The following is an 18,415-nucleotide window of genomic DNA, read 5'->3' on the forward strand; positions in this document are numbered from 1 at the left end:
AACGGGACGAAATGTACAGTTAACCTGCAACGTGATTAACTTTATGGACATGATACTGGCATAATCCCATATAAAATACTAGCTTTCTAAGAAAAAGGATTTAACGCAGATGATCCATTATGCCCACGCCTGCCTAACCTTAAGGAAAATACATTAATGGCAGGACGTGGGTTTGGGTCCGCAAGTGATTTGAAACTGACAAAAAAGTTTGTTTTTCTTTACAAAACTAAGTCAATAAAATAAAAAATTTTTTAAAAAAAGCGCGAATTTTCCTGTGAATTAGGTTTGTTTTGCACTTTGGTTGTCACGTTTGGGAGTCTGCCTGTGCCTCCCTGCCCACATCAATCACCTTTTTTGGTTTGCAAGGTAATGATGTGCCATGCATGTTCCGCCCCATTCTCCTCCCTTGCGCCATAAGGCATTCGGGGGCAATGTGCTTGTGTGCGCGACATGTACAAAGTACATTCTGTGAATCGCAATTAGATTTTGTGCGTCATGCAAAGTGTCTTTCCACGGTGCAAAACGTTTTGTAAATCAGGCCCTATGTCTTTTTCACTAGGACAATATTTTCACCGATGTTAAAACCGTGCAAACGTGCACTTGTGCAAAGTTTCTGTAATATGGCCCCTGGTGTTCTGAGAGAAGAAGCCACATGGCCACCCTGCTTGTAACACATGCACAATATAACATTGCGCAACATATCCAGGCCACGGGACACTTCTGCGCACTTACATGCTATGCCAAGAGGCATTATTATTTTTTATTTTTTTTCTATGGCGAGTTTATGCTTTCTCTTTGCTGTGATTGCTATGCTGTTGCTACGGCAACATCGTTTTCCACTCGTTTCCGATTTTTGCCAAACGGTTGAGAGGCAGTAGAAGCAGCTAATGCGTTTACACACAGAGACACACAGTCGCGGACTCACAAGAAGACGTGGGGGAGAGCGTCAGGTTTAAAGTGAAAGCGCGAGCTGGCACCTTGTGGAAAAAGTGCCATTCATACATGTAGAAGCTGCGATTCCATCTAGGCGCGCCTTGCCTGCGCGCTCCTCTCGACTTCCGCGCATCCAGCCTGGAAGCAGCGGCAGCGGAGCTCCTCTCACACAAGCAGCGCCTCCTCCTCCTCCTCAGCTGCAGGCGCACGAGGGCAGCAGGCACGGGAAGCCGCGCGCTCCCTCTCCCCAGGAGTCAGGACGCGCTCCAGAAAGTGGAATTGGATTATTTTGTTTTCGAATATTTTTCCCAGCTTAAACTGTTAAGAACACATCCGGGAAAATGCCTATCGCCCACTTGACCGATCTATGGATGAAGATAGAGGTGGAGCATATGGAAATAGAGGTGAGCTGCCTAGCAGGTTTAAGTTCTCAAAAGTGCATTTCTTTCTTTCTTTCTTTCTTTCTTTCTTTCTTTCTTTCTTTCTTTCTTTCTTTCTTTCTTTCTTTCTTTCTTTCTTTCTTTCTTTCCCTCCTTAACTCCCTTCATCCTAACGTTTCCTTTCTTTCTTTCTTTCTTTCTTTCTTTCTTTCTTTCTTTCTTTCTTTCTTTCTTTCTTTCTTTCTTTCTTTCTTTCTTTCTTTCTTGCTTTCTTTCTCTCTTTCCTTCTTTCTCTCTTTCCTTCTTCCTCCATCCCTCATTTCCTTCCTTCCTTCCTTCCTTCCTTCCTTCCTTCCTTCCTTCCTTCCTTCCTTCCTTCCTTCCTTCCTTCCTTCCTTCCTTCCTTCCTTCCTTCCTTCCTTCCTTCCTTCCTTCTTTCCTCCCTCGCTCCCTCCTTTCCCTCCCTCCCCCCTTTCCTCCCTCCCTTCCTCCCTCCCTTCCTTCCTTCCTTCCTTCCTTCCTTCCTTCCTTCCTTCCTTCCTTCCTCCCTCGCTCCCTCCTTTCCCTCCCTCCCCCCTTTCCTCCCTTCCTTCCTTCCTTCCTTCCTTCCTTCCTTCCTTCCTTCCTTCCTTCCTTCCTTCCTTCCTTCCTTCCTTCCTTCCTTCCTTCCTTCCTCCCTCCCTCCCTCCCTCCCTCCCTCCCTCCCTCCCTCCCTCCCTCCCTTCCTTCCTTCCTTCCTTCCTTCCTTCCTTCCTTCCTTCCTTCCTTCCTTCCTTCCTTCCTTCCTTCCTTCCTTCCTTCCTTCCTTCCTTCCTTCCTTCCTTCCTTCCTCCCTCCCTGCATCAGTTTTGTTGACGCAGCTGCCCCGTGACCTTCCATGCCAGCAACACTGTGGGTATTTGGGGCTTACGTAGCCGTAACCACAGCCTTTGACACAGTGTTTAATTAAATCCTATGGGACACATGTAAAACGCTCGCACCAACGCCATAGAAAACGACGGGGGCTTTTTTCAGCTGATCAGACATAGGGGGTTTATAAAGTGCTCTGAACTGTGAATGAAGCAAGCAAGGTGCATCTTGCATATAGAAGACCCATGCCTTTACATTTGTATACACATATTAATAATGCCAATTTCACACAAATGTCTTGCTGTCAAAGTGAACATTATAATATGAAGCTGTTTTGCTGACCTATGTATTGAACTCATTTTCCAAATACATACTGAATTCTCCCAGTATTACCTAAAAAATGTGACAGTACTGAATCTCCCCCTCTCCGCAGATCCGCCCCCACTCCCACCCCCACAGAGTACTATCAAAATGTTTGTCCCGTTCACCGGTTGGAAAAAGGTTCTGGGTCAAAGGTTCAATGGCAGAGGCAAAAACAACCATACTGTCCACCATTTCCAGAGAGCGTGGGCGGCCAATCACCCTGGGCGTTTTTTCATTGAGCACATTAGGCTCACATTAATGGTGAAGGTGGAGGACGCCTGGGTAAAACAGCCATAACTTCATCCTGGCTGACGACCCCTCCAGCTCCAATTGTTAACATAGACAATGGGATATTTCAATGAAAAAACAATAGACCTCATCCCACAGAGTGCATTTCATATGGTATGAGTACCAATTTCGGTTGGGTGATGTTGTATGCAAATATGTGCTCTGTAAAGCGCTTTGGATTAAGGCGCTATATAAATAACACATCATTATCATATGAGGGAAGGGTGGGAACCAGGAGGGTAATTAATGGCGAGCCCTCCAGGGCAATTGCAGAGATCACAGAGGCTGGTGTGCGGCATTGTGAACCACGTGTTCTGGCCACTGCACGTCAGTTTTTCCAAATCTGCTGCCATGCGTTTCCAGCAGACAGGCACTTTTAGCTGGAATCTCGGGTAAGTGGGTCTCGTAGGTTTGTTGATTGCTGCACCCTTGTCCTAAGTAGGATCATCAGCAGCTCAGTCATATGGGTAGAAATACCTCTGCGGTCTGCGGCTGTATCCTGTGAGCATATTCAGAAGGGATGAGGGACGGTGCTGGACACACTGGGCTAGATTGCTCAGGGCTGCATACTGAACTAGAGTAGGTAGTGCCCTGGGGTCCCCCAAGATGACATCATATGTGGGCATTGTGGCGCTTGTTACAGACATATCTTAGTTGCATATATATGAGTAATACATAATTTACAGGAGCAAGGAGCAAGTATGACATTTGTACACATTTACAGTGTAGTATATTTATATAGGTTAGCGAGTGTCACATATTATTGTGCAAGGAAAGAGGTCTTCAGTTTCCTACGAAAAAAATCGGGAGTGAGTTCTCCGCTCTAATGTCTGCGTGTAGAGCGTTCCAGGACTTGGCAGCAATGTAGGGGAAGCTTAGGCCACCGGCTTTGGCTTTTTGGATGCGTGGGATATGGAGTAAATTGGTGTATTGCATCCTGGTGGGACGTGAGGAGGAGGGTTTGGAGATGGTCTCTGATAGGTAGGACGGGGCGGAAAGAGAGAGGCATTTGTGTGTGAGGGTGAGGATTTTGAGTGTGATCCGCTCTTTGACCGGGAGCCACTGGGCTGAGTGTCTAGCCTGGGAGATATGCTCTCTTCTTGGGATGCTAAGAGCGGCCCGGAGAGCATTGTTCTGTGTGACTTGTGGTCTGTTTAGGTTTTTTGCCGATATGCTTGCTAGGAGGGCATTGCAATAGTCCAGTTTGGCTCCAATGGTTGCTCTGGCTATTGAAAGGCAGTTAGGTTTTGAGAGGTATGGCTTGATGGCGTTTATAAGTTTGGTGGTATGGCAGATGAGGAAGTGATTGCGCTGACTTGTCTGGTCATTGATAGTAAGGAGTCTAGGTATACTCCCAGTGTCTTGACAGCTGTGGATACGGGGATGATGGAGAAGTTGGCGTACAGTTTGTCCAGTTTGTCTAGGGTGCTCTGTTGACCTAGTATCATGATTTCAGTCTTGTCTCCTTTAAGGCAGAGGCCATTAACTGCCATCCAAGCCTGGATGATGGAGTAGATCGTGTGGAGTGCCTTGGCTTCTTCGTGGTATGATCCTGAGAGAGGTAGAAGTACTTGTGTGTCGTCCGTGTAGTTCGTGTACGTGATACCATGTGAGTCGAGTTTGTCAAAGAGAGGCTTAGTGAACAAGTTGTAAAGTGTGGGTGCAGTGCAGGATCCTTGAGGGACCCCGCAATGGATTGTAGTGGGTGTGGCGTTAGCAGTGTCTGAGAAGACTTTCATGGCTCTTCCCTCGAGGAAGGAGGTGACCCAGAGGATACAGGCAGAGAAGAAGGATGGGGACTTCAGGTTTTATTTTCGCCGGTCGACAATCAGAGCTGAACTTAAAATGCAAGGGCTATCCAGCTTCCGCCTTGCCAAATAGCATGGATTTGGCTGAAGGAAGGGCATAGGAGAGGATGTAGGGAGTGTTTGGAGTGACAAGTGTTTCACAAATTGACTTTCCTACCAACATGTAGCTTTGAATGTGTGTGTTCCGACATGGGGGTCATTACAAGTTTGCTGGTTTGGAAAGAAGCGTCAGTAATAACGTATACTGGCACTTTTCCCGACCACAAGTTTGCCGGTGGGATTGCCTGATTTACCGCCTGCCAAAAGCTGAAGGTAAGTCAGGCACACCACCGGCCGAAAACTGCCGGTAACAGAGGTACTCCCCCCATGGAGCCCTATGGACTCCACGGAATGGGGAATACCATACCCTTACTGGCACCTGTAATCTGTCAGTAATACCGTCAGGTCGGGTGCCGGTAACGATACTACCGTTTGCCGGTATCCTGGTGGATTTACCACCAGGACACCAGCAAACCTGTGATAACCCCCATAGTAAAGTGAGATCCTTTTTTTCGGGCATCCCTATGATGATCATTTTCTAGGTGGATGAGAATGGTTTTTAAAATATCCCTAATGTGATTGGTTGGTTAGGATGTGTTTTTGTGTTTTTTTACGTAAAAAAAGATACTAGTTGGACAGCATAAAAAAAGTTTGAAATTTAATTTACAGATATTATGGGCCTCATTACGAGTTTGGAGTTTTGCCTCCAAACCGGTCTCCTTTACCGGGTTCCTGCAATGGGGACTTACCGGGTCATTCAGACATAGGAGGACCCGGTAAGTCCTCCTTGCAGGAACCATTCCCCATTCCCATTTGAGTCCCCATAGGGCTCAATGGGAATGGGGATGGAGGTAACAACGGGCACATTATGAGTGTCCCGTTGTTACCTCCCTCTTCCCCTTGCGGGACCCGGAAAGGATGCCTGGTTTTACCAGGCATCCGATCCGGGTCCCGTGAAGGGAACCTTATAATCAGCCCTGACGGAATGAAGGGGGCCGGTCCCGTACCGTCCCCCTTCATTCCGTGAGCGCAAGCCTCGTAATGAGGCCATTTATCTGCAGACAAAGTGCAACTGAGCTGAATTGTGGCCCTGTTTAAAAAAAATAATAATTTAGAGCTCATTTAAATGTATGTAACAATATACACACTTACGGGCGCCTGAAGGTTGCAGCACATGGATGTGTGTCTAATATGGTTGGATTGGTTTGTGATGTATCAGGGACAATGTCGAGATGATTTCCCTTGTCCACCTCTTGATTTCTAGTGTTTCCCACGCTTCCGCTGGTGGCAGACATCTTGACAGCTGGTGCTGCAAGAAGATGTCTTGGGGATGGTCCATGTTAAAACGTAACATTGCCTAGGCTATGCCCTTACCAGTATATACCTGAATATATAAGGTTGTAGCTTGTGAAAATCCATGTGTTTGTTAGTGGTGCTTATTGTGCCCAATTAGCGCATGCCCGTGTGATTGCTACAATGTGCCATCGAGAAGGACTGTTGCGCGCCACCTCCACTCTGCACCAGCGCAGTGTGCATTTGGCTATTATGTGAGAAGGACAATGGTTCATTGTGCCCCACTTCCCACGACAACATTTGATGGAAGTCTATATAGCCTTGGAGCCTGCGTTTCTGAAAGCCTAAGTGTGTGTGTGTTTTTCTCATGTAGCCGTGACCTCTTTTGTGTAGCATTGTATCAGGATGCCCCATATTATAGAGCTTTGTAAAAATGGCTGCCTTGCTTTATGCAGAAATGAGTTTCCTGGCTGTAGGGGCTCTTTCAGAATGCATTATTATTTAAAAATGAATCCAATGGCAAGACGAACTGTGTCAACCTGCTTCAATCAGATTGTATAGCTTGTTGTTATTTTAACAAGGTGTGGTTCTGGCATCCAACACTATACAAACCTGGATACAATCCCCTTCAATTGGCCCCTCCTACCGTGTCAAACCTCGGCCAAGGGCCAGGTTCACAATGACAGTGAGAGCCAAGACCCAGGCTCACTTTCTGGATCTGAGCAATGAGTTTGTATGAGAAAGATTTGTATATAATAAATTGCAGTAGGAAATATTTGATTTGTTTTTTTGGTTCCATGGGCCTCATTACAACCCGGGCGGTAAGGGTTTACCGGTAGCAGTAAGGGCACCAGTGCCGGTAATCCCTTACCGCCCTATTTCGAGGTCCCTTTGCGGGTCCTCCCAGCCGTTAAGGACGGGACTCACAAAGGATCTTTAGAGGTAATAACGGTACCGCAATTTGCGGTGCCGTTATTACCGCCTTCCCCATTCCCATTGAGCCCTATGGGGGCTAAAATGGGAATGGGGAAGGGCCATGGTGAATGGGGAATTACCGCCCCCGCCAACCTTGGAATGGGGTGGTAATTGCTCCATTCACCATGGCGGAATCGGTAAGGTTTTGGAGGCAACCATGGCGCTAATAGCGCCATGGTTACCTCCAGGGTCGTAATGAGGCCCCATGTGTTAATATCCCCGCAAAAATATCACCATACAAGAATGGCGCTGTTGACCCATTGAACCTGTGCGGGACACCCCCGGAACTTCCATATTATTTCAAAGGGAGCGGGGACACCCTGCAATCCCCGCTCCCATTTACCCCAAATATTATTCCCACTTATAATATCGCCTATGGCCGTTCCCGATACCGTTTGTTTCTGTCTGGAAACCCAGCTTGATCTTTCCTATTAGTAGGGTCAACAATCTTCGATTAAAGGCAGAGTTGCGCCCTGTGGGAATGCTGACTTCCACCCACCTTACATTTGCACAGTCCCATAAACATGCATACAATGTTCAGGGAGAGAGGTATCAAATGCATTTTGGGGTCCTCCCACCAAATTTGGCAGGCCACTGATCAGGCAAAATTTGGCAACGTCTCATCAATGTTTTCATGATGTAAAGGTCTGCTGAAAAAACTGTTTACATCGGGCTCGCCACGCAGCTATTTAACCCATTACATCTCCACATCGTCAACTATGATGATCAAGACTTTTGTCACACATCTCAGCCCAGCCAAACTCGAGATATTTGGGGCCTGATTTACGAAAATGTTTGTAATGCGACTTTCCCATGTTAAAACATTTTTGTAAATCAGGCCCTTTGTTTTTAAGGCCAAAATTAATATTGATATTTAGAGGTCAGGACTGGAAGAAGTTGGTGTTTTGGTGATCATGAAAATGATTTGAGTGTCATCTGCATAGTTGTAGCATGAGAGGATGTGAGAACGGATGAGTGCTGGCAGTGGAATGAGGTAGAGATTGAAGAGAAGGGGTGACAGGGAGGCTCCCAGAGGAACCCCTATCGGGAAAGGGAAGGGGACGGAAATGAAAGGCAGAAGAAGCATGATTTGTGATCGATTGGATACGAATGATGAGATCCATTTCTGGGCACAGTCTCTGATGCCTGGTGTACGCAGCCTGTCCATGAGAATTGTGTGGCCAGTGGTGTCAAAGGCGGCAGATAGATCAAGCAGGATGAGTGCAGCACATCCGTCAGAGTCAGCTGTTCTTTTTAGATTGTCCCAGATGGACGCAAGAGCAGATTTGATTCCTTGAAGGGGTCTGAAACCAGATTGGTCTGGGTCGAGGAGCATGTTGGCTTCTGAGAAAAGTCTGAGTTGCTTGTAAGCCACGCGGTCAAGGAGTTTAGCAATGAAGCAGGTTTTGGAGATAGGTCTGTAGTTTGAATGGATGAGAGGGTTGAGAGAGGGCTTTTTGAGAAGGGGTTTGACATATGAGGCTTTGGAAGGCATCAGGGCAGCTCTGCCAGCACATGTTGTAGTTACGATTATTTTTAAGAAGTGTCGTGGGACAGGTTTCTCCAGAGGAGCCAGATGGCCGGGTTAGTGCTAGGAGTTTGAGGAACTCAGAGTGTAAGATAGGTCAGAACGAGGAGAGGAGTGGCGGGGTGGGCCATGGAGGGATCGGACAGAAGGAAGGGGGGGTGACCAAAGCTAGTTTGGAGAGGATGAGGCAGTGTCTTTCCTTAGTGATTTGTGAAAGTGGTCAGATAGTGTGTCGCACAGAGCTTTGGAGTGTGGTGAGTGAGGATGGCAGGGAAGGGTGATGAGGAGGGAGCATGGCCTGAGGGGGATCAGAGTGGTGATCAGTAGTAGTGCTGTATGCGCAGAGGTGGGGAAGTGTTTGGTGGCACCTTTGTGATTCCTGGGAGGTGAGGTATGTGGTCTGTTGGTAGGGAGAGGGGGCGTCAGCGGGAGGAGAGGGTTGTGAGTAGTAGATAGGTGGTGTGGGTGGGATCCTTGGTGGTGCTGAGGAGAGGACTGAGGGTGTGAAGTCCTCTGGTGGAAGAGGCTTGTGTTTTAGGGGGTAGTTTGGGTGGCACATAGGTGAGAGTGAGAGTGGGAGGAAAAGTTGAGCGAGTTGAGCTTGCCAGGGCAGCCCTGCTGCAATAAGGGGGGTGAAGCGCAAGATGGGGTTACTGGGAGTTGGAGTAGGTGGAAGAGGGTTGAAAGAGGGCACAGGGGCTCGGGGTGTCTGGGAGTGTGAGGGTGGTGAGGGTTTGTGAAAGCAGGGGCTGTCTGATGGCAGTTGGTGTCGATGTTCTGGACGGAAGAATGCCAGCATGTCGCTCTGTTTCTGGAGGTATGGTGACACAGGGGGAATGGGTCTGGGCCGGTGTTTGGTGAGGGCAGGGGGATGATGCAGGATGGGACAGGATGCCAGTTTGTGTCAGTAAGAGAGATTGGAGTGGCTGAAGTAGAACGATTGGTTGGCAGTGGACAAGGGCTGCAGTTCTGGGCGATAAAGCGACAGCGTACCACTCTGTTCTAGGAAGTATGGGGGATAAAGAGGGAGTGGGTTTTAGAGGATGTGAGGTGGGGGTTGGTAGGCGACGCAGGAAGGGGGAGGAGGCCATAATTGCTGGTACGAGAAAGGGGGTGAGAGAAGGAGAGACTGTGTGTGGGCATTGGATTGTGGAGAGGAGGAGTCAGTACAGAGGTGTGTCATTGGCTCGGTTATTGGGGTGCCAGTGGCCGGTTCTGAACTGGGCATGGTGGCGCATGGTGAGGCACCTAGATTCAGCACACACTGTGCTGGGAACGATCATCTAGATTAAGAGCATGCAGTGTGTGAAAAGTTACCTTGAAACAAACCATATAAAGTGCACAAAAAGCACCTAGTTTCAACAGACACTGTGGGCAAAATGGACCTACATTCAAACAAACACTGTGAGCGAGATGCACCTATATTCAAACAAACACTGCAGGCAAACTGTAACTAGATGCAAACAGACACTGCTGGTAAAATACACCTAGATTCAAACAAACATTGCAGATGAAATGTACCTATATGCAAAAAGACACTGCTGGTGAAATGCACCTAGATTCAAACAAACACTGATGCAGAGTACACCAAGATTTAAACCATGTACTGTGAGAGAAAGCACCAATATTCAAACAGACCCTGAGGGTGAAATGAAAGCTGGACTAAAAACATATACTGTGAGCGAAAAGCACCTAGATTCAGCAAGACACTGCGGGTGAAAAAAACCTAGATTTACACATGTACTGTGAGAGCACTGCACCTAATCAATCAGACTTAATTCAATAATTATGATAGCTTACCCAATCAGGCTAAAAGCAATATTAGGATAACTTACACAGTCAGGCTAAAAGAAATTTTAGGCTAACTTACACCATCAGGCTAAAAGCAATATTAGGCTAACTTACACAGTCAGGATAAAAAGCAATATTAGGCCAACGTACACAGTGAGGCTAAAAAGCAATATTAGGCTAACTTACACAGTCAGGCTAAAAGCAATATTAGGCTAACTTACCCAATCAGGCTAAAAGCAATATTAGACCAACGTACACAGTGAGGCTAAAAAGCAATATTAGGCTAACTTACACACTCAGGCTAAAAGTAATAATGAACTAACTTACACAGTTGGGCTAAAAGCAATATTAGGCTAGCTTACACAATCTGGATTTAATGGAGTACAGTAAAGCTTTACTCCTTGCCCACACCACGCTTACCTTGTCTGTCACTGTAGGATGCCTGCATCTGGCATCCCGGGTGAACCCTGTACCCACGAGACCCACAACCACAACAGATGAAAGTACAAATGCACAATGAAAATATTGGGCTAGAAGTCAGAGTCGCCACTGGAACTGCAAGGAACCGAAGAGAAGCGGAGAAGAAGACGGCTGCTGCAACCCCGGATCCCGGTGAAGCCCTGCTGCAGTCCTGAGCTATCTACTCTTCAACTACAAGAGAAGATCCAGCCCAGAATCTTCTTCCCTTGAGCCTAGTGGGATCAACCAGCTCAGCCTTTCTTCAGTCAGAGCATCCTTTCCTGGGTCGAAATCACTGCTGTGCTGTAGTGGTCCGGATAGCCATCAGAAGAGTCCTTTCCTGATTTAAAGGAGCGCACCTTTTATTCATCATTGTCTTTTTCGCTGCTGCTGGCAACAGTCACTGAAGCTCCCTTTGATAAAGAGATACGAGATGCTAAGAGAACGCTTAGAAGGGAGATACGTAAAACCAGAAACACTGGGCACTCTTTGCTTATAATATGCAACAATGTCAGAAAATTGAAAAATAAATATCGTGCATGGGTTAAAAGATGGAAAAAAGGGAAAAAACGTGTATGCTGGCAGTACATGGTGATGATCCTTTGCACCAGAAATTCACGTAACAAATGTAAAGCCTATTGTTGCAAAGAGGAAGAGGCAATAATTAAGAAAGACCCAAACAAACATTGGCTAAACACAAGAAGAGAAAGGGTGATAAAAAGCAATTTTCAGCCTTTGAGTGATGTAAGAGTGGGCAAGCAAGTGTGCCAGCAGGGCTGCCCTCCTGATATCCAGTATTCAGGAGGAGAGGAGCGTAATCCGCATTGCAGTTGGCAATCCCAAGGGTGGAACCAACAACATCAATGTGTTTTATGTTTTCCCAGCATGAGTAGCCAATATTGAAGTTGTTGATACTGATATTGATGAAAACTAAAAGGCTTTGGTGTAGCAAAGGAGATGCCCTCCTAATATCCTAATATCCTGTATTCAGGAGGAGAAGAGCATAGTCTGCAATAAATGTGGCATAAACAGCGCCAATGTGGTTCATGTGTTTCTAGAAGAAGTGAATATTTCTGAAGTTGTGGAAAGTGAAAAACCTACGACGTTGTTGCTATTGAAGTTGTGGAAAGTTAAAAAGACTTTACTAAACTGTTGCTAAATTAACTTTACCACAGAAGTACTTGCAGTACAGTTAGAAGCTTTAAGCCCTGGCATGCGAGTACACCAGGGCAAGCAACCTTGTAGTGTTAGACCTGGGAGACGAGTAGACTAGGTATTGAAGTACTGCATTTTAGTTAAAGACTGTGAAGAAGAAGAAGTGGCAAGGCCACAACCATATACTGTGAATCATTGGGGACACATCCTGACAAACTATTTATATTACCTATGATATGATATGGCATTTGATTATGTTAAACAGCTTAAAGGTTTTAGTTCTATTGTTTCTAGAGTGCACCACAAGGACTCATACATCTCCAACCTGGTCCATTGAAAGGCCCACTTTCTCTTAAAATAAGGTTTTGACATTGACCAGATTGCTGTTAAAATAGGGAACCAACAGCATCACCCCTAAATCTATGGGTGCTCCCTTGGTTCCTAAAACATTTTGAAAAATGTAACAACTCCTCAACCTGTCATGGAATTTCGGTGGATGAGAAGATAGCTAAACCCTGTTGGGAATGGCTACTCTCTTTCCTCCCTGTCCCCAACTAGCATTCCTAAAGATCAATTTTCTATCTGCTTCTGGAACACACAGGGTCATTACCATCTATTGTCAAAGGGGGGTCTAATCCTCACTTTAACAAATGTGCTATAATACTGTTCCAGGAGACATGGCTGACGGGTGAATTTTTATTGGAAGGTTATATATGCTTTTTGTAACTGGCCAGAAAATGGGATAAAGGCCACCTTTCTGGAAAACATTTGACCCTGTGTTATGGCTCTTTCATGGCAGGGGCAATCAAAGTCACCAATGATGACCTACATTTATTACTGCTGGATGCAGCGCTACATGACAGGCGCCATTTACTGGTTTTAAACCTTGATCGTGCAGGGGGGATTTTACGGAAGCAATCCAAATGGCAATTTATTAATCTATAACAGAAATACCAAATAATTTGTTGTTTGACCTTATTATTGGTGGGGACGTCAATTCTCCTTGTATTGACTTTCCCCCAGTTGAAACTGGAGGGGTCTGGAACCAGGCCGGGGGTAAAGAAATATGGTAAATCTTCAGGAACGGCTCGGTTGTGATCAGCCTTTTGTTTTTAATATTTTTCAAATGTTCAATGGAGCCATGAACGGGGATACTGCGGCAGCTTCGACTTGGCATAATGGCACTTGTCACTCGACCATTGATTACCTTTTTGGGACTATGGCTCTGTATAATAATACTGATAGCATGTCTGTGCGCCTCCATGCAACCATGCAATTCTTCTGATTAAGATCAATGACTATGGGTTGAAATTGTTATATCAGGACAGGGTGGGAAGGTTAATGTGAACATGACCAGCAATAGAATTGGCTGGTGAATAGAAATATAGCAGCAGTCACAAATTACCCCTAATCAATGCATAGATTGTATTGGTTCAACTACATCTTATGTAGAGGTCAAGGATCTCCATTGAGGCAAGTGGCCAAACATATCCATCAGTACGACAAGGAGATTATTAACAAAAAAAGAATTCTTAAAAAAGAAGTAAGATAACAAAACCATCTTTTTATGGATAGTGGGGTGTAATAAACCCACATCAGGAAACTTAAGAATCAATATCATTGCTGGTTAAAATGGTATCTCCTGTCATATCGGACTGTAGCTTTGAGCATCTCTATGGGGTTAACGGAAACATAACACAAAGCATCAGTTTAGATGAATAGTTATGATGAATACAATTCCTGATTCTTGGAAAGTATTGTATTTTATACATATTTACAAACTTGGGAAAATCGAGGAACCTTTCAACAATAGTACAATATCCCTATTGGATGACCCAAGCAAATTCTTTGCTTCTTTCCGTAAATTGACATTTGGATCGGAGAAAATCAGATCCTAAGCTGTTTCCAGACAGGATTTAGAAAACGTCTTCCAGAAACGTACAACATACACATTCTCAATTTGCTGATTATTCAAGTCTTAAATCATCAACACTGCTTTATGTATTATTTGTAGATTTTGTGGCAGCATTCGATACGTTTGATCTACCACTACTGTGGTCTAAATAAGAGAACCTGTAGATGCCAAAGGACTTATTGCTAGCATGTCAACTATTGCATGAAAATAACTCTGCACCTGTGAAGCTGAATAATAAAAGAGATCTGTCAGCACCAATCGATATTGCAATGGGCGTAAAGCAAGGGTGTATACCGGCCCCTGTTTTGTTTAACCTGTTTATGGCGGATACAGAAGGCCCGCTGACTAACACCCGTACTTTTCCACCAAAACTGGGTAATCTAAGGATTCTTTATTTAATGTACAGCGATGATTTGGCCATGTGTAACACCATTTATGTTGGCAAACGAAGAAGTGTGAATGCATTGATTGATTAGACCCAACAGAATAATATGGTCATTAATTTCGATAAAACAAAGTGTATGAGGATTGGTTGTGCAAAGAGTGACAAGCAAAGCATAGTGAAATATGGGGGGATAATACATTGGGTATATAACTACTTTTATTTAGGATACATTGTAGAATCTCAACCCAATGAACCATGGGGGTTAAAGTAATGATATACAAAGGCTAATGCAACATGATGTTATCAATAAAGACATTTGTATCGAGTGCCGGCTTCAGTCTGATTGGGATTGTCTTTCTATACCGACAAAAATTGGTAACATGTATTGCATATGCATTGGAATGTTCGACTAATGATCATGAGCAATGGGCCAATCGGCTGGAGGGCTGTCTTTAGTGCCGTATTTTGGGTCTGTCTAAAGAAATGCCAAAACAGGCTGTGAGAATTGAGTTAGGCCTAAGCTCTTTAAGTATTATCATCAATTTAAAATGTATACATACAAATTATGTGGGATGAGTCATCAACTGTGGTGGGACTCATTAGGGCCGAATTAATAAGGGGCAAAAGTAGTCCACTTTCTATATTTAGAGCCAGCCAGAAACGAAGATTTCTTTGCTAGCATGTCATGGTGCCCGGATTGGGCTGAGGTGAGGAACCGGGTTCTGTGCTTGTCTCATTCAAAAAGAAAACTCTGGAATGGGACTGGTTCTGTTGTCATGACCATATTGGAAAGCTATCATCTTTATCTTCTTATTCAAAATTGTTCTTTCCTTTTCGTAAGGCTCAAAGATATGTATACCAATTCCCAAGCCCGGCCATAAAATGGCTGTTTATGCTGATGAGGTTGAATAATCTCCTTGTCAGGTTAAAGAGGGTGCAGCAGCGGCCTGCAATGGAGGTGTGGCTGCACCACATTGGGGGCTCCGGAAGGCGCCTGCAGTGGGAGCCAGCTAGAGGGTGTACCCTCCCCGCGTGCAGCATCGTGTCAACTACTGTGGGAGGACTCTGCCGCATGTGTGAGCTGAGCTGCGGGCTTGGGGCGGGGCGCGGACCTTCCCAGCACCAGCAGACTCCCTGAAAGGTGCGTTGGCTGGCCCCTGAATGTATTAGCTGAGCGGCGAGTCTCAAACAGGGTCCTTGGGCTGCCGCTGCCTTTGGGGCAGGTTACCATGGCCCAGTCCTGGAGCGGGCAGAGAACTGCTGCTGCCTGGGACATTGTGTGTAGTGGCAGTGCTGCCACGCTGCTGCTGTCTTGGACCTGGGCCTGAAGGCTGTTGAGCCAGGGGGCTCTTGAAGAATTGTGGATGATTCCCCCCGACCCCCGATACACCTATTCATAATGCCTGACTGGTGATACTGCAGTGGAAGGCTTGTGGCACTTTAAGGTTGTTGTTTTTTCTTTTATGATTCTTAGCTCAGGAGGGATCCAAGCTCAGCTTGTACACAGACCCCAGAGTCGTGCCCTGGAGTGTGCACTGCTGTTCTGGATCCCCTGGTGGTGTGGGTCGCTGGACTAAGCCAATGGTGCACTGAAAACCTAGCTCAACAGGGGGCACAATACATTCCGTTGTACCCATCGGCAGTGCCGGGGGAGGGGGGGTTCCAGGCTGTTCTGCCACCAAGGAGATGCATTATTGTGGAGTTATTAATTGCTGGTCCGCCCACTCCACTGTTGTCTGTTACTGACTGCTCTCATCCGGCTGCCTCCATGGCAAAGGGCGGGGGCCAGCACAAGAATCAATCCAATATGAAGGCATTTGCATGCCAGTCTAATAGGCCCCAAGCTGAACTGTCTCCTGAAGTGAATGAGCAAGCGGGGCAGGGATGCCGAGACGCCCCAAATCTTAAGCATATCATGGAGAGCATGCAAGCCGGGTTTGCCATTGTAACTGACAAATTAGACAGAATAACTACTAACATCGGCACCCTAAATGGTAAGATGGAAAAGGTGTGCTGTAGAGTGATGGAAGCAGAATCCTGCATTGGCATGGTGGGAGATGATATTGCAACTCCAAGACTCAGGTGATGGGAATGGCCAGAGATCTGAAGAGAGCCCTGCTCGAATGTGATGAGCCGAGCAGAAAGTTGGCCAACCTGGTTCGGTTGGAAAGTGATTTGAATGATGTGACTTGTGCGAGATGAATCCCATGTGATGCGACACTCTGACCAGGGTGTTAATGATATCTTAGCGCAGTTCTATAAACCGCTGTATCAGGCGCACAGGGAGGGCAAGACGAGATAGGCCTACAAGATCTCTTAGAGTCTATCCCAATGTCGATCCTCTCTGAAGCACCAGGGAACAGTTAAACAGCCCTTTTACTGTAGATGACATATTACAGGTGATTAGAGACTTGACCAGGAATAAGTCCCTGTGCCCTGACGGGCTGCCTGCAGAGTTTTATATTGAGTATGGGGCTATACTAGGCCCTTATTTTCTGAAAGTATGGCAAGTGTCTGTGAGGGAGGGCTAACTTCCGGGGGTCGCATTGGGAAGCTGCTATTATAGTTTTAAACTTAGATACAGAAATATACGCCAAAGTTATAGCCAACATGTTGCTGCCCCCAATGCCCTCATTTGTACATCAGGACCAGGCAGAGTTTATTCCCGGTAGGTCCACTGCTTTGAACATCAAGCAGCTCTTTAATGTTATGTCCCACATTTCACCCACTGTACAAACTGTGGCAGTAGCCCTAGATGCACAGAAAGCATTTGATATGGTGGCCTGGCCATATCTGTTTGCTGGGCTACGCAGGTGCAACCTGGGTAAGCAACCAATTCATTACATCAGGCTACTCTACACAGACCCATCTGCCACTGTAAGGGTCAATGTGACACAATCTAAACCGTTTGCTCTAGGTAGGGGCACACAACAAGGATGCACGCTATCGCCCCTACTGTTTGCACTGGCGATTGAGCCTATGGCTGACTTGATTTGGCATTGTCATGGACAGCTCCGTGTTCGGATAGCGGGATGGCCAGAGATCATCTCCCTATATGCAGATGATGTGTTGTTGTATATCAAGGATCCACAAAATAATTTAGACCCCATTATGGATGACATAACATGGATGGGCTGATTTTCGGGGGTTCACTGTGAACTATAGTAAATCCAAGGTGTTCCTCCTGACTGGCAAGACACCACAACCTACTTTTGCATTTCCTCTGAAGTGGGCACTAGATAGATTCAAATACTTTGGTGTTATCATTGCCAGAGAATTCAACATACTACTGGCCACCAAACCTTTTGTCCCACGCTGATTATGGGCATGTGAAAATTGATCATTGGTCAAAAGTGCTGCTGTCCCTATCCAGCTGATTGGCGATGATTAAGATGATCCTAGTATCCACGTTCTTGTACTTGTTTGTTAATGTACCAATATCGCCAGAAAAGCAGTATTTCAGAGACTTGCATGGGGACATGTCCCGCTTTCTGTGGCACTCTGGGTCAGTGAGAAAAAATGGGTGGACATGGTAAGGCCCTATAATAAAGGAGGGTACACTAACCCGCACATGGAAATATACTGGTTTGCAGCCCAGGAGCAATTTGCGATTATTGTTATGGAACTAATTGACTCCTGCTACATGATAAGCTGGAGAAGGCAGCAGTGGGGAAAGGGGACATGAATACCTTGGTACTTGATACCAGCTACAGGGATGACTGTCCATTTGATCCGGTGCAGGCAATGTTATTAGCCTGGAGGGCCATCTTTACCAGGAGGCAGTAAACAGACTGTATTACTGGTGGCTGCTGTTATGGCACTTCCCGGTTGCATTGGTCCAAGCTAGGGTATCAGGTATTGGGGGATCGGTTTCCAGTGGGGCAGTTCTTGATGCCCCAGACCTGGCAGGAGGGGAATAGGGGTAAGCCCACAGAGCTGCTACAGTTTTACAGACTGAGTGCAGCCGTGCAAAAAACATGGGTCTGTTGCCCGGTTGAACCCCTGAAGAATGCGTTGCTCGTCTACATATCTAACTCCTAATGATGGTGTGGGCTGCTGGCTGCCTTTTATAAGGTTATTTTAGACAGGACCCCACAAAAGGAAGATAAGTCCAGAGGGAGGTGGTCGGTGGAACTGGAGCTGGAGATAACGGATGAACTATGGGGGTCACTGTGCATGCACAGCAAGGTAAATACAAGAATAAAACATATCCACTATAAGGTTCTACATATGTTACATTACACACTGCATAAG

General features: G+C 46.1%; 1 long non-coding RNA gene across 1 annotated transcript in view; it reads left to right on the plus strand.

Annotated features, from left to right (window-relative positions):
* Positions 1-861: 861 nt before the first annotated feature.
* LOC138468490 (uncharacterized) overlaps positions 862-18,415 on the plus strand; it is a 1,478,099-nt gene continuing 1,460,545 nt past the window's right edge. Inside the window, exon 1 of the long non-coding RNA XR_011268276.1 lies at positions 862-1,337. This is a non-coding gene — a long non-coding RNA (uncharacterized lncRNA). The remainder of the gene's footprint in view (positions 1,338-18,415) is intronic.

Source organism: Ambystoma mexicanum, chromosome 4q (genome assembly GCF_040938575.1).
Source record: "Ambystoma mexicanum isolate Mex_15411 chromosome 4q, UKY_AmexF1_1, whole genome shotgun sequence".
Taxonomy (NCBI): Eukaryota; Metazoa; Chordata; class Amphibia; order Caudata; family Ambystomatidae; genus Ambystoma; species Ambystoma mexicanum.